Raw genomic sequence first — 11,554 nt, 5'->3', positions numbered from 1 at the left:
GCTTGTTGTGCCAACAACACATGAGAGTACGCGCGCCGTATATTATTGTGGGCAAACCGTTCCCCAGCTGAACAATCTGGTAATAAACGAGGAGCATATAAGGAATGCTAAAATGCTCGGTATCAGTGTTGGACAACTCCTCGACATCGAGCCCATATCTCCGCTTAGAGAGGAGGAAATAAAATGGCAATATGTCCGCGGCCAACCTTTGGTGAAGCCCGAGGAGGTCAAGAACCTCCCAACGAGAATTTATGAATTGCATCAATAATGGTACATGAACATTATCAAGATTTCCAATCGAGAGGCCCTCGTGGTGAATGTCAAGGCGGAGCATTACTTCCATGAGAAAGCTCTGGCCGTTGAGTATACATAATTGTTTAAATTATTCAATCAAGACGCACTCGGCAAATCTCTCATCAGTTGCTATTGTTTGTAAGTGATTTCTTTCTGTAATTTAAGTCTCGGGCTAGCTGTAGTGATCATTTTGATCAATCATTACTTGTAATTATCCTCACTATATTCTTTTCTGTGGTATTATGCAGGATGAAGATGTATGAAATGAAAAAATCTGGACGCTATGGCATTGGGTTCATTGACCCTAATACCGTTAATGAGTACACATGGAATATTCCAAGTTGTCGAGCAAGTTTAGAGGAAAGCATGCTAGAGTTCTTCAAGCGACTCAATAGCAATAAAGATATACTACTTCCTTACAACTTCCTGTGAGTCACACTGTCTTGTACTACAAATTCTGTTTTTGCTTACTAGCTAGCTAGATGTTAATACTTAAGTGTATAGGGTTTATGCTAGTTGATTAGTGTTGTGCACATGCCTGCTTAATTATGACATGCAAACGTGTGCACATGCAGTTTCCACTGGATCTTGTTAATCATTAAAGTTGATAAAGGAACAGTTGAAGTACTGGACTCACTACTTAAGGAAGAAAGTGACTTCGCCATATTGAAGGGGATAGTCGGCAGGTAATTTCAATCATTATTCGGCCTATTTAATTAGTTCGTCATTTCCTGATATCAACTATTTAATATCCCCTTTATTCATTTTCTTTGCTGGTGGGCAGGGCTTGGGCAAAGTTTATCAAGGTGACTCCAGGTAAATGGCGACAAAAGCTGTTTTGGTTTTGATCCACGGTAAGTAATTAAGTATTACTAGCTAGCTTACCATCTCTTTAATTCTTGTTTCAATATCATTAATTAATTATCATACTTGATTAATTATTATCTGATTAAATTCCATTCTTGTAAAGGCCCTGATGAGGCAGGCTCCGGGGACTAATCTGTGTGCATACTACGTTTGCGAGAACATTCGCATGATGGCGTCCGAAAGGAGCAAATCTCAAAGACAGGAATGGGTACGTTTGCCAGAACATTATTCATAATATTTACATCATTATCGATATCTAGTCACACAACTAATACACATGCATATTGATCTCCTTCTTAACAGTTCAAAGAGGTGCGGTAGAAGCTCCTAACAACGGAGCGCATACTAGCACTTCAAGAGGAAATAGCAGGATTTTTGCTGGACCAGGTCATAGATCCCAAAGGAGAATACTATTACCCGCTACCGCCCCCATGAACCACTTGTCATCGTGCTCCGAAGGCACCAAGGCAATGTGTAGGAGAAATTGTATATATATATATACATGTGTATGTGTGAATAATTAATGGCGGTTGTGAGACATTCAATGATATATATATATATATATATATATATACAATACGCAGTATCGTAAAATACCATCAAACAAAAAAGAATTAAATGGAAAACACAAAATTAATGGAAAAATAAAAAATAAAACCAAAACCACCCCAAACATTTAGTGTCGGTTGGTGTTACCAACCGGTACTAATGTCCTACACGCACCTAGGCCTGGCTCGTGCCACGTGGTGGCACTTTAGCGCCAATTCATGATGAACCGATACTAAAGGGGGGACCTTTAGTCCCCACTCTTTAGTGCCGATTCTGGAACCAACACTAAAGGCCCTTACGAACCGGCGCTAAAGCCCGGTTCTGCACTAGTGTATCGGTGGTCGATAGAACTTGAGGGAATATTTGTTCTGCCTTTAGCTCCTCGTTGGGTTCGACACTCATACTTATCGAAAACTGTTGCGATCCCCTATACTTGTGGGTTATCAAGACCTCTTTCTGGCGCCGTTGCCGGGGAGCAATAGCGTGGGGTGAATATTCTCATGTGTGCTTGTTTGCTTTATCACTAAGTAATTTTATTTGCTGTTCTTAGTTGTTCTTTATCTTTAGTTATGGATATGGAACACGAAATACCAAAAAAATTAGGTGTACTTGCTACTCATGGAGATGGGGAACCTCCTAAAACCCTCGATGCTGGTTATGTGAAAGATATTACGTACTACTTTAATAATCATGAGAAAACCCCATTCAATTATGTAATGGGAGTAACGTTGGATCAACATGAATACTTTAGGGATTACCGCTTGACACAAGAAGGGAAACTATTATGGGATCAAATTCATATATTGAATTGGTATGCTAGGAAACTATGCTTGAGATATCATTATACTTGTTGCTCTAGGATGAAGGCTCCACACCTTCCCTTTTTATGCGAATTTAATGATAATAAACCCTTAGCTTATTATGCTAATGGTATATATGATTACTATGATGTGGAACAAATAGAAGAATTTGTTGCTTTTATGGGTGCTTATGAAATTGAATCTATGTTTAAAGAGTTTGAAGATCTTGATGATTCGGTTTATAGACATGAAAATTTAGCTATCCTTAAATATTGCTATGAGAATTATGAATACAATTCTGATATTAATGCACTTATTGAGAAAGTCTCCGCGGTCCAAGAAGAGACTAATATTTTGCAGGAATCTATTGAAGAAGAAGTTGATGAAACTGTGACTCATTGGATGAAAAAGATGAGGAGGAGAGCGAAGAACAAAAGGAGGAAGAGCGGATTGATCACCCATGCCTACCTTCTAATGAGAGTAACTCTTCAACTCATACATTATTTAATTCCCCTTCATGCTTACCGAAGGATGAATTCTATGATAATTGCTATGATCCCGTTGATTCTTTTGAAATATTCCTTTTTGATGATGCTTGCTATGCTTGTGGCCAAGATGCCAATATGAATTATGCTTATGAAGATGAACTTGCTATAGTTCCTTATGTTAAACATGAAATTGTTGCTATTGCACCCACTCATGATAGTCCTATTATCTTTTTGAATTCTCCCAACTACACTATATCGGAGAAGTTTACCCTTATTAAGGATTATATTGATCGGTTGCCTTATACCATTGCACATGATGATTTTGATGAATATAATATGCATGTGCTTGCTGCTCCTACTTGCAATTATTATGAGAGAGGAACTATATCTCCACCTCTCTATGTTTCCAATATGATAAAATTGCAAGAAACTGTTTATACTATGCATTGGCCTTTACTATGTGTGAATGAATTGTTCTTTTATGATATGCCGATGCATAGGAAGAGAGTTAGACTTCGTAGTTACATGATATATGTTGCTTTGTTCTCACTACTAAATTACAAATCATTGTTAATTAAAATTGGCTTTGATATACCTTGGGATCCGGGTGGATTCATTACTTGAGCACTGTATGCCTAGCTTAATGGCTTTAAAGAAAGCGCTGCCAGGGAGACAACCCGGAAGTTTTATAGAGTCATTTATTTCTGTTGAGTGATTTTATATAGTTTAAAAACAACAAAAATAAAGAGGGGAACCCAAAACTTTTTCAAAAAGGAAAGTGAAAGTGAGAAAGACAAGCATTGTTGAAGTGGGAGAGCTCCTTGAACTTTGTTCATGCTCACTGAAACTTTGTGAATCTTAATTACAGAAACTTTTCAACAAAAATAATTATCCCCTTGTACAATTCCATTGTATTATAAAAATAATGTGCCAAGGTTTGCCTTTAGGATGTTTACAAAGCTTGTTGGTTTGTGCGGTGTATGACAGAAACTTTGGCTATAGTGCGTGATTTTACATTTTTAGCTGGAATGTCAAATGGTTCTGATTCTTTTTGCACTGTATTTATATACAATTTTTTTATTTTACTAATTTTGGCAGAATTTTTCAAGTATCATAAGTATGGTGAATGTTCAGATTGTTACAGACTGTTCTGTTTTAGACAGATTCTGTTTTTGATGCATAGTTTGCTTGTTTTGATGAAACTAACAATTTATATCAGTGGATTAAGCCATGGAAAAGTTATATTACAGTAGACACAATGCAAAAAAAATATGAATTGGTTTGCAATAGTACTTAGAGTAGTGATTTGCTTTATTATACTAACGGATCTTACCGAGTTTTCTGTTGAAGTTTTGTGTGGATGAAGTGTTCGATGATCGAGAAGGTCTCGATGTGAGAAGAAGGAAGAGAGGCAAGAGCTCAAGATTGGGGATGACCGAGGCACCCCAAGTAAACATTCAAGGAGACTCAAGCGTCTAAGCTTGGGGATGCCCCGGAAGGCATCCCCTCTTTCTTCAACAAGTATCGGTATGTTTTCGGATTCGTTTCGTTCATGCGATATGTGCAATCTTGGAGCGTCTTTTGCATTTTGTTTTCATTTTTTATTTTATGCACCATGATGGTATGAGATAGTCCTTGGTTGATTTATAGAATGCTCTATGCACTTCACTTATATCTTTTGAGTATGGCTTTATAGAATGCTTCATGTGCTTCACTTATATCATTTGAAGTTTGGATTGCCTGTTTCTCTTTACATAGAAAACCGCCATATGTAGAATGCTCTTTTGCTTCACTTATATTTGTTAGAGCATGGGCATATCTTTTGTAGAAAGAATTGAACTCTCTTGCGTCACTTATATCTATTTAGAGAGATGGCAGGAATTGGTCATTCACATGGTTAGTCATAAAATCCTACATAAAACTTGTAGATCGTTGAATATGATATGTTTGATTCTTTGCAATAGTTTTGCGATATAAATATGGTGATATTAGAGTCATGCTAGTGGGTAGTTGTGGATTGTAGAAATACTTGTGTTGAAGTTTGTGATTCCCGTGGCATGCACGTATGGTGAATCGTTATGTAACGAAGTCGGAGCATGATTTATTTATTGATTGTCTTCCTTATGAGTGGCGGTCGGGGACGAGCGATGGTCTTTTCCTACCAATCTATCCCCTAGGAGCATGCGCATAGTACTTTGTTTCGATGACTAATAGATTTTTGCAATAAGTATGTGAGTTCTTTATGACTAATGTTGAGTCCATGGATTATACGCACTCTCACCCTTCCACCATTGCTAGCCTCTCTAGTACCGCGCAACTTTTGCCGGTACCATAAACCCACCATATACCTTCCTAAAAACAGCCACCATACCTACCTATCATGGCATTTCCATAGCCATTCCGAGATATATTGCCATGCAACTTCCATCATTATCATATACATGACTTGAGCATTCATTGTCATATTGCTTTGCATGATCGTAAGATAGCTAGCATGATGTTTTCATGGCTTGTCTGTTTTTTGATGTCATTGCTATGCTAGATCATTGCACATCCCGGTACACCGCCGGAGGCATTTATATAGAGTCATATCTTTGTTCTAGTATCGAGTTGTAAGTAAATAAAAGTGTGATGATCATCATTATTAGAGCATTGCCCCAGTGAGGAAAGGATGATGGAGACTATGATTCCCCCACAAGTCGGGATGAGACTCCGGACGAAAAAAATAAAAAAAATAAAAAAGAGAAAGGCCAAAAAAAGAGAAGGCCCCAAAAAAATATAAAAAAAATGAGAGAAAAAGAGAGAAGGGGCAATGTTACTATCCTTTTACCACACTTGTGCTTCAAAGTAGCACCATGTTCTTCATATAGAGAGTCTCTTGAGTTATCACTTTCATATACTAGTGGGAATTTTCATTATAGAACTTGGCTTGTATATTTCGATGATGGGCTTCCTCAAATGCCCGAGGTCTTCATGAGCAAGCAAGTTGGATGCACACCCACTTAGTTTTCAGTCTGTGCTTTCATACACTTATAGCTCTTAGTGCATCCGTTGCATGGCAATCCCTACTCACTCGCCTTGATATCTATTGATGGGCATCTCCATAGCCCGTTGATACGCCTAGTTGATGTGAGAATATCTTCTCCTTTTTGTCTTCTCCACAACCACCATTCTATTCCACCTATAGTGCTATGTCCATGGCTCACGCTCATGTATTGTGTGAAAGTTGAAAAGGTTTGAGAACATCAAAAGTATGAAACAATTGCTTGGCTTGTCATCGGGGTTGTGCATGATTTGAATATTTTGTATGGTGAAGATGGAGCATAGCCAGACTATATGATTTTGTAGGGATAACTTTCTTTGGCCATGTTATTTTGAAAAGACATGATTGCTTTATTAGTAGGCTTGAAGTATTATTGTTTTTATGTCAAATGATAGACTATTGCTTTGAATCACTCGTGTCTTAATATTCATGCCATGATTAGATATGTGATCAAGATTATGCTAGGTAGCATTCCACATCAAAAATTATCTTTTTTATCATTTACCTACTCGAGGACGAGCAGGAATTAAGCTTGGGGATGTTGATACGTCTCCGTCGTATATATAATTTTTGATTGTTCCATGCCAATATTATACAACTTTCATATACTTTTGGCAACTTTTTATACTATTTTTGGGACTAACATATTGATCCAGTGCCCAGTGCCAGTTCCTGTTTGTTGCATGTTTTTTGTTTCGTAGGATATCCATATCAAATAGAGTCCAAACGGGATAAAAACTGACAGAGATTTTTTTGAAATATATATGATTTTTGGGAAGAAAAATCCACACGAGACGATGCCCGAGGGGGCCACGAGGCAGGGGGTGCGCCCCTGACCCTTGTGGCCATCCCGTAAGGAGGTTGGTGCCCTTCTTTTGCCGCAAGAAAGCTAATATCCGGATAGAGATCGTGTTAAAATTTCAGCCAAATCGAAGTTACGAATCTCTGGGAATATAAAAACCGGTGAAAGGGCAGAATCTAAGAACGCAGAAACAAAGAGAGACAGAGAGACAGATCCAATCTCGGAGGGGCTCTCGCCCCTCCCACGCCATGGAGGCCATGGACCAGAGGGGAAACCCTTCTCCCATCTAGGGAGGAGGTCAAGGAATAAGGAGGAGGGGCGCTCTCCCCCCCTCGCTTCCGGTGGCACCGGAGTGCCATCGGGGGCCATCATCATCACCGCAATCTTCACCAACAACTTCACCGCCATCATCACCAACTCTTCCCCCTCTATGCAGCAGTGTAACATCTCTCTTACCCGCTGTAATCTCTACTTAAACATGGTGCTCAATGCTATATATTATTTCCCCATGATGTATGGCTATCCTATGATGTTTGAGTAGATCCGTTTTGTCCTATGGGCTATTTGATGATCAAGATTGGTTTGAGTTGCATGTTTTATTATTGGTGCTGTCTTATGGTGCTCTCCGTGTCGCGCAAGCGTGAGGGATCCCCGCTGTAGGGAATTGCAATACGTTCATGATTCGCTTATAGTGGGTTGCGTGAGTGACTGAAACACAAACCCGAGTAAGGGGGTTGTTGCGTATGGGATAAAGAGGACTTGATGCTTTAATGCTATGGTTGGGTTTTACCTTAATGATCTTTAGTAGTTGCGGATGCTTGCTAGAGTTCCAATCATAAGTGCACATGATCCAAGTAGAGAAAGTATGTTAGCTTATGCCTCTCCCTCAAATAAAATTGCAATAATGATTACCGGTCTAGTTATCCCTACTACGGTTGGCGGGGCGCGGGGTCGTGAGAAGAGCGGATCTAACAGGTAGCATACGGTTTGTTTATCCAGGTTCGGGCTGCGAGGATGCGTAAAACCCTACTCCTGCTTTGGTGGATTGTATATCTGTGTTCTTGAGCTAGCTATGGGGCGTGAGGAGCTCCAAAAAGCCAAATCCTTCCTCCGGTCGCCTCGGGCCTCCTTTTATAGAAAAAGGGGTTCCCACAGGGCACACAAGAGGTGGAAAGGGTACAGTCATGCGAGGTTATCCCTCGCATTACATGACAAGGTGCATTTAATGCGTCTTGTTTAGGTGTCCTTGCTTTATCGGGGACGGGGGAGAAACCTGTCTCGTCCGTCGCCGCTCCTTCTTGTGTCGACACGCGCCCTGGCTAGCGACTCCTGCGATGCCACGTAGGTAGGCAGGCAGCTGAGGTGGCGCAGTGGTGGGTCTTCACGAAGATCTGCATGCCGCCACGCAGGTGCCTGCCCAGCTGGTTGGGTCGGCAGCTGCATGCGAACGGCGGTGCAGGTTTAGTCGGCGTGGGCCTGATGGTGGCCCTGCGGGTGTCCTCGGCAAGGGCCTTGTCGGGGCCCCGACAAGGGTCTTGCCGAGGCGCCCGCTGTCATCCCCGGCAAGGCGCTTGCCGGGGGCCTTGTGGTCTTCCTCGGCTAGGATCCCGCCAAGGGTTGTCGTCTCCTTAGTGCGTATCTGATCTTGAATGTCTTCACGAAGATCTGCATGCCGCCACGGGGATATCTCCCGAATCCTTGCCCTTTGGGGGCAGTGGACTCAAGGGTGATTTGCTCCGTAGGCGCGGGACGAGTCGCCACGGCAAGGGTCTTGCCGGGGCTGCTAGAACTGTCTCCCGGCAAGGATCTTGCCGGGGGAGTCCGCTTCGTCCCCTTTGCTCTTCGTGGTCTTGGCCTTGGCGTTGTAGTTCTCTTGAGCTTCGGTCTTACCCTGGCTCACCTCCCTTGCCTTGCTTGGTGTGGTGGTGCCCGTGGCTCAGACTGCCCGTGCACAGTTATAGGGATACAAAAAGTGTACCCCTCTTTTTGTACACCGACAAGCATCTTGAAAGAGAGCATATAATTCATGGTACCTCGTTCATCAAGTTGATTTACATTTTGTAAATATTAATAATATAGTGGCACTATGATGTCATAAACAAAACAATAATTGGACAATTGACTAAAATATATACAACAAAAAATGGTGCCCAAACCAACACTTGGGATGATAATGTGGCAATTGGAATCACCGGGAGATCACATTGTAACACCGAAACACACATGAACAAACAATTAGTCAAAACAAACTCTGATATTAATGAAGAGGGAAGAAGAAGGCAAAAATTGTGACAAATGGAAGCCCAATGATGAAGCAAACACTTTAGCATAGCATGTTGATCATCAGAGACGACTCCTTAGCTACATCTTGTATCGTCCTTCAATACTGAAGAGATGCCACATTAATAAAATAATATTTGGGAAATTGTGTGATACTAATATACGATCACTCAAATCAGGTGATGAAAGACTTCGTAATATCTTATTATTTTAGCTCATGCAAACCTGATAGAAAAGAGCAGTTTGAAGCCTTGAACCACAGAAGAATTTGAACTTAAACTCAAACAACCTGATAAAAGGTTTCAACTCCATAATATTCCTTTAGCTCAATCATCTGAAATAAGATTGTTAACCACATTATTTGTTCGGGTAAGTGAATCATGTAATAAAATGTGAAGCATGAAGTAAAATGGCATCAAGAAAGAGAGTTCAACTGTACCTAAGCTCAGATATGCTGATGGGGGACTTCTCTCCATATTATTCTTCAACTATACCAGGGCTGAACACTAAAATAGCGGCTGCAAGAAAATAAACAAATTGCTCCTGAAACTCCCACAAAAAATCTAACGAAAGCTTCAGTATGATAAAAAAATACTAAAACCGCAAACTGTATTGAAACGACAATAACCAATCTGATACACGCTGGCAAAAACAAAGAGCAACTGATAAGATACATAAGTAATATTCTGGAATATTTTATTCAGTGCTATCAACTATGAACTATCAAATACTCCCTTGTAAAGAAATATAAGAGTGTTTAGATCACTACTTTAGTGATCTAAACGCCCTTATATTTTCAATCAAGGCACCAACTATGACATCCGGTGGCTAAGAGCATGGTTGAACCTCATTGTGTCAGCAGTTGTTTGTAGTGTACTGAATGTGAAATAAGTTGATTAATTGTCCTGCTGAAAAATAATGTTGTGCAGTTGCCTATGGAATACCATATGGTTACTTGCTGTGAACACGAGCAACTGAGAGGAAACCTGCAAAAATTTATTGAATTTCAGAGCACCAATTCCTTGTGAACATGGTACAAAAGGCGGCCACCTGTCTTGGATACTGCTGGTTGCGGCCATATATCAGCAGGCAAAGGTCCGATGCAAAGCTCTACTCCTCCATATGTAGACGTAATAATACATACAATATCCAGATCTAGTCAGGTTTTCACATTTCAGAGGATATAATAACGGAATAACACTCAGAAGTAGTATACAACTACCAATCTACCATATCACTATACCAAATCAAGCCAATCAAAAAAGCAAATTGAGGGAGAGGGAGAATAAGAAGAGATGCTTACTCTCTTCTTCAGGTTGGGCTTGCGGGCATTGATGGCGGCAGCGAGGAGGTGGGGGAGGTGGTCGGACTCGGCGCTCCTCAGGGCCCTTGCAGTAGAGGAACACGCGGCGCTCGTGCAAGACCACCGTCCCGGTGAGCTGCTCCTTCCTGATATCCTCCCATCGGGACCCGAACCGCCGACGTGGGCAGGGCCCGAAGGAAAGCAACGACGCGCATAGGCTGATTTGCTTGCGCTCCTCGACGATCTGGGTTGACAGTAATGGAACCGCTGCTCGACCCACGTCCCATTGCCCTGCAGTCGAGGAGAAGAGGACGAATCAGGGTGGGCGGATCACGGGTGGCACGGACGAAGCGGGAGGTGTGCAAGGGGGTTGGGCGTGAAGATGGGGAGGGTAAAGGAGAAGGCAAAGGTGCCGATGTAACCTTTTCACTGGCGTGAGTTAATGGGGATTGAAGAAGATGAAGTGGGGTAGGAGTTTCCGTGGAGATGATAGGAAGGAGAAGAGACGCTGAGATGGGAAAAACTTTGGCATGTAGAAGAAAATAAGCGGCCTGTTGCATGTTAGCTTCGCATTTGCATGCTAGCTAGTAAATGCGATGGCAAGGTACTACGTCAAAAAGAGAGAGAGAGAATTGATGAAAAGATGTACATGTGGCATGCATGTTGATGTGGATAGTGTGCATGTAGAAAGAATTGGTTATAGTGGGGATCAACTTTTTAAGAATGTAAGATTCCATAGCTAAATTCATACGAGGTGGGGGCGGACAGTTGCGACGGGGTGGCCGACCGGCCCATCGACTCAACTACGACTAGGCCGTGGCGAAGAGTAGAAGACCGGCGACGGTCTCAAACGCACCCTTGTTTCCCTCCTTGGTGGCGGGTTGTTCACCAAGGGTGCACCCGGATCAGCGGTGAACTCTTGCTCGACGTCGAGAATGTTCATCGGCGGCAAGGCGGCTAGTTCATGGGTGGAGCAGGGAGCAGCCATATGCCCGAGTGTGGTAGGAACAGAGACGAAGCATCCGAACGATGCGTACAACATGTGTGATGTTGCCAAAATGGGCTTGCGCTTCCATGTGAAATTGAACTAGCCAAAAGCTGCAGGGTCACTACTACCCGATAAAAAAG

General features: G+C 41.8%; 1 long non-coding RNA gene across 1 annotated transcript; it reads right to left on the bottom strand.

Annotated features, from left to right (window-relative positions):
- Window positions 1-9,259: 9,259 nt before the first annotated feature.
- Window positions 9,260-9,770, bottom strand: LOC119328444. The gene is made up of 2 exons (XR_005158965.1): window positions 9,563-9,770; window positions 9,260-9,457 (listed from the first exon to the last, which is right to left on the bottom strand). It is a non-coding gene; the product is annotated as an uncharacterized LOC119328444 (long non-coding RNA).
- Between the last annotated feature and the right edge of the window lie 1,784 nt (window positions 9,771-11,554).

The sequence above is a fragment of the Triticum dicoccoides genome, chromosome 7A, assembly GCF_002162155.2.
Source record: "Triticum dicoccoides isolate Atlit2015 ecotype Zavitan chromosome 7A, WEW_v2.0, whole genome shotgun sequence".
Classification (NCBI taxonomy): Eukaryota; Viridiplantae; Streptophyta; class Magnoliopsida; order Poales; family Poaceae; genus Triticum; species Triticum dicoccoides.
Note: the sequence above shows the minus strand (reverse complement) of the source record. Positions and strands in the feature narration are given on the sequence as shown.